Below are 6,000 nucleotides of genomic sequence, written 5' to 3' on the forward strand. Positions count from 1 at the left end.
ACAGGAAATGCTAATATTTTTAGTATTATAAGTTAGTGTTATTTGTAGGGAATGTCAAATTAATTCCCTTAAATTACCCCCTTAAAAAATTAATTTATTAAATTGTATTAAACGTATCTTAATTAAAATATAATACATAAGAAACAAACCATTTGGTTAGAACTATATTATCAGGTAAAGCAATGATTTTGTTATTCTGTTATATTTTTTTGTCATTAATATTTAAATATTTAAATATTAAAATATTAATATTTAACACCTACTAAAATGAAAAAAAAAAAATGAGTTCCCCTTAAATAATAATATTAATAATTTGAAAGTCACAAATTACAATATACTAGTGTTATAACACTAATGTATACATTGTGCTAGCATAATAATATACTCTGTACAAAATAACTTATACCTCCGGATTATCCTATACAATAGTGTTAAATATCTTAATATTCTGCCTTCACAAATCATTCTTACTCCATTTAACATAGCTTGAAATGTAATTTTATTTAAATTCAGAACAATGGAAAGTAAAAAAAAAAAAATACGGTGTTATCTCTAAAAATAAACAAAAAAGAAACAAAAGATCCATGTATATTTTTTGTTCAGATGACCGAGTTTTTAGCAATGACATCCAAAGATTCAATATTCACATTCAATGTATAATAGTATAATATATAAACACTGAAATTCAATGGACAACATTTTATTATTTTAAACACTATAGTCGATAATAATAATAAATACTGATTTAAAAAAATAATATATATATAATATCAATAAACGTTTAAGTACAATTTATGAGTATACTTTATTTAATCATACTCAACTGAATAGTTCTAAAAAAATTTTTGTCCACAGTTATTTAATATTTTATACTTACTTTTTTTTTTTTATCAATACTCATTACTCCCTGAACCCACATTGATTATGGTAACACTGTAAAAGTGCACCTTTTCATCCAGAACTTACCCTGATCACAATTTTACCATGCAAAGTGCATGATAATTAATTGTATGTAATTATTTAAAACATGTATTACTTCTTAGGATAACATTGTTGTCAATATTTTAATAGAAAATAACAGATATATACAGGCTGATTATTTTCTCAAACAGCACATATTATTTCAAAAAATATTAACTTTTTTCAAAATTATAAATTTACACTATTCTAGAACTGTATAATTATTGTATATTGTTCACCCTTATATTTATTAGGCGAACCACTATCAATTTTTGAATTTCAAATAGTAACCATACTTAAAATTTCATAAGTTAATAATGCTATTTTTTTTTATGAAATAACATGTTCAAATTTTCATTTTTCATTAATCCATTGGTGAGATATTGCTCCTCAATGCTGTGTGGTTTTGGGATGTGGTTATTGTTTGTAAATATGTTATACCTTGTCAGTAGATATCGCAATTATTAGGAGTTTTATGTCCCAGCACATTAATTAGATTAGTATTTGGTAGTTAACTCATATAATAAGGTTATGATGGCTATACGAAATTTCATATCATTATAACATTACCACTACTTATTTGCAGGATGAATCATGATGGCTAATCATTTACATTTACCAGCATGAATGTACCTATGTATTTACTGAATAATAATTTCCGTTAACGACATTACAAATTACATATTAACAGTTGAACCCATTATGGTTAATGATGTGTATCAGTAAATTATTCATTGAATAAAACAATATAAACTAAAATAGTTTTTTTTTCATAATGTTCATATATATTTTCTGTTGTAGAATTAACATATTACTTCGTGTATGATCGTCATAAATATTAATGTGTATTATTATAAACGTTTAAAGATTTAATGGAAAACCAAAATAGTTTGTTAAAATGTATATTTTAACCCCATGATAACAGTGTGTTATACCAACTACTCAAGCCATTTTTAGTGAAATTTCACTGGGCCTCCCTTAAAAAATAGTAAGTAACCAATTCTCCGAATAACCTCTCCAGCTTTATCCACCCTCATTCACTATTAGTTAGAGCATTATATCAAATATTTTGGCTACAATTCACCTAAACTGTAGTTTCACCACTAACTTTTGAGCATAATGAGCAGTATATAAATGTGTTATTTTTAAAAAAATTGTATTATTATTTTATTTAACTGTATTTTTCTAAATCATGAACGTTTTTTTTTTTCATTATTATCAGTTGCTTTTAGCTTTAAAAACAGACAATTATATAACGGAAAATTGAAAGCAAATACTTAAAAGTCACTTTTTAAGTAACTGACAAACTGCTAAATAATAGGAAGCTCATTCCGTAACGTACCAGAATCTCCTTAAGTTTATTATTAGTATATGGTTATTATGCGCATGTATAGACCCAATGTTCCTAGGCAATTGAATTTGGGGATTCATTAGAATTTCAAAAGCTATTAATTTGATGTGTATTCTACATGCTACCTAACTAATATAAAATAAAATAGTTTTAAGATCAACATGTAGATGGTTTAAACTATCATTTATATCATGACGCATTTATGGTGCACACTGATGTACGTCTACACACAGATACCGATATACATGTTATATTTATAAACGTATAAATTAACCCACTGCATTCATATATATGTACATTGTACAATGTGCAGGATGCGTAAGTATACCTCGACGATTATGGGGACGAACAATTTTATTATCTCCGATGGGTTGTACAGCCGTCGACAAGGGACCGTTTTCTTCCAAACAATCGCAGATTCTTTCGTGTTTGCAGTTGAGAGAAATTCTAAGCTGCATCTACTTCACAGTGAAGTGAGACAAGGTGATGATTGTAAACTAGTGTAATTTTTCGGTATAAGATGGTTACCATTGTTAAGACCATCGCGTGCTCGTAAATCGTCTCGAGTTTTAAGATCCCACCGTGGAACTATATTATAATACATAATGACAACTGGACAAATTCTGCTAAATTATCGATAATTTATTATTAGATTAGCACTTTGTTTTTATTATACAGAGGTGACTACTTACGTTGATGAATACAAATCTACAGATTTTACAGCGTATAGGGCCTTTTCACCGTCGTGGTGTTTTCTATGTTGTTTAATAAAACTATAAATAATTAAAATCTATTTTAGTATAAATTTAAAGAATTTGACATGTTATGAGTTTTATTACTATTGAGTAAATAAACAAGAAATTGTATAAAAGATTATGTTTAGAAAATTCCTTTATATGCAAATAAGTTACTTATTGAAACACTAATTATAAATAATACAATCGAAAAAGAAAGACATTTTGGAGAAAATGACATATCTGTTTCTTAATATATTTAGTGTCTATTTATTTCGCAAATTTCGCTACGAAAAACTATTTTTAATACTTATACTAAAAAAACTGGATCATTATCTCCAAAGAAATTTAATTTTTTCTTCTAAAACCAATATGGTTAGTAAACAGTGTTATTCATATAATGTGTCGATTTTACTAAAAACTCGAGAGTACAACATCTTCTTAATACAATCGGTATCCTTTTCCTAAAATGTCCACAACTAGATATCATATATTAAGCACACAAGAAATGTCTCACAAATAGCTTTCACGTCATATTATATAAACGATTAGAGTAGGAAAAGAAACTGCGAATGTTTGTGTGCATCATGCGCATGAGGTGACGAAAAAACAGTTTCCGCGACAGTAAAAAGCTTTTAACAACCGAAGAATAGTGCAAAGAAAAACTATGTGAAATTACACTTGATTCCCGAGGTGTGTGTGTGTGTGTGTGTTAGTGAGAGTGTTATGTGTGATGTGTCCGTCTCGCACGCACGCCAAATAAGCACCTAGTTCTTTTTTTCTCGTCTTTTTCATTTTTGCCCAATACCTATTCTATTACATATGTGTATGTAATACACGTGAAAATATTATATCCTTTGGATTATACGAATCTAATATTACATAATATAATAAATGGTAGATTTGTTAGCAATTAAAAATAATTCAACTAGAGAGAATATATTATATGATGTAGGTAATGTAATAGTATAATATGATATAATTTATAAATATTAATATATGTATGCTCATAAAAATTACTGTCAGCTAGTTCCATTAAATGTCAAATATATATTATGAGGTGCATTTTTTTTTAGAGAATATGAAATATGAAATTTTTAGTTATTAATTTTTTTTTTATCTTCCTAATGATTTGGTACGTTTAACTGATTTGTAATTTACACATAATATATTATGTAGGTACGAACATCACCAGTATTAATATAATATAATTAAAATAATCATATTATTTATTTTTATAAGATTTTATGATAATTAATAATATGTTAACATTAAATACTACATATTATATTTGCGTTTAAAAAAAAATCTAAATAACGATTTTTATGAAAATTATATTTCATTAGCTCTATAAATTTAATATTCTACACATAGAAAATCTAAATTTAAGAATATTTTCAATGTTTCAATTAATAGAAAAAAAAACATAATAGACCTAATAAAATAAAATAATTAAAGTAGGTAAATTGAAATGTTTATCTAAATTATAACAAAAATGACAACAATATACTGATATTTATGTGGATGTGTACCGTAATATGACGCTAGTATAATTGGTAACATCAATAGTTAAATGTATTTTATAATATATTATTATGATGAAGAGAAATCCTTACAGGGACAACGATAGAGTTTTGGGAAATATTTAAGTGCAGTAAAGTAATAAGAAACAACAGTGGATATTAATTTAAAATTACGTTTTTTGAAATGTCTTCGAAACGATTTATAACAAATTGTTGATTAGTCAGTGTTTTTAATTTACTTTTAAAAAAAGCTATTACTATTATATGAATATGATACACGCAATTACGGAACTTAAGAAAAAAAACAACAAATATATTTTTTAGAATAAAATTGTAAAATACAATGTATTACCAAAATATTTCTCTTAATAATTAGTGTTTAATACTTAATCGTAAAATTAATAAATTGCATGCTAGGTAATCATTGATCTGGAAAATAGTTTAACTTAAACTATGATAACTATAGATATTCTTAGCAGGAAAAAATGCATTTGTATCACAGTAAATCTTTTAAACTATCAGTAAAAAAATGATCAACATGTTGTAATATAATTACCTTCTATCAGATGAAGTGACGCCTAAGTAGCTAAATATTTTAGTTTAAATTCATTCATGAATTAAATTTACAATAATTATACGTAAATTTGAACAATTCATTAAATTTTACTTGGAAGTAATATAAATACAATATATAGCAATATAATGTATTTCTGTAAACAATTCAGACGCATATTTTATTGTCTTATACTTATTATTTCTTATTGTTCTCATAAAATTGAAAGTAAAATAGTTGAATGTATTTAAGTTATTCATATTTTATATGCGTATAATTTATAATACTTATTTATAGATGTAATTAAAATAATATTATGATTAGTTAGTTTGTTATTTCATACATTAATATGATATTTAGAATTTCATAAATGTTTTTTTTTATACATAATGAACTGTCAAAATAAAATTTGTAAGTAAAGTATTGCTACAGGTAAATTATATAATAAAGTAATTATATATGTAATTAAAAAGAATAATGTAAAATATATTACAATTTTAACTAGGTATTTAAATGTTGTATAGAATTATATGATACAGTATACCTTCATAAATAGATGATTTACGATTAAAAAATAAAACTATAAAATAGATGAAACTGTTTGTAATACTGTATCATAAGATAACAGCAGAGACGTATTCAGAAATTTGGCGCCCGGGTGCCAATGTTTTTCCGCCCCCCTCCACAAAAAAAAATTATTTGACTTTTTTAAACTACCGAGTGCGTTGGAGCTTACTTTCCGGTGACAACCCGTTATCGTATCCTTTTTAGAAGAAAAGTTAGTAAAAAAAAAAAAAGCAGATTTTAAACTTTAAACATTATGTTATTTTTATAAATTAATGACATTTAAATATTTAATATAAAATAGGTTTAGTTATT

The 6,000-nt window shown here is 25.1% G+C and overlaps 1 protein-coding gene across 1 annotated transcript in view; it reads right to left on the reverse strand.

The window, feature by feature from the left end:
* The window catches only part of LOC100169186 (neurexin-1), a 285,341-nt gene that overhangs the window by 260,838 nt on the left and 18,503 nt on the right, over nt 1-6,000 (reverse strand). The window lies entirely within an intron of this gene.

This window comes from Acyrthosiphon pisum, chromosome X (assembly GCF_005508785.2).
Source record: "Acyrthosiphon pisum isolate AL4f chromosome X, pea_aphid_22Mar2018_4r6ur, whole genome shotgun sequence".
NCBI classification, from domain to species: domain Eukaryota; kingdom Metazoa; phylum Arthropoda; class Insecta; order Hemiptera; family Aphididae; genus Acyrthosiphon; species Acyrthosiphon pisum.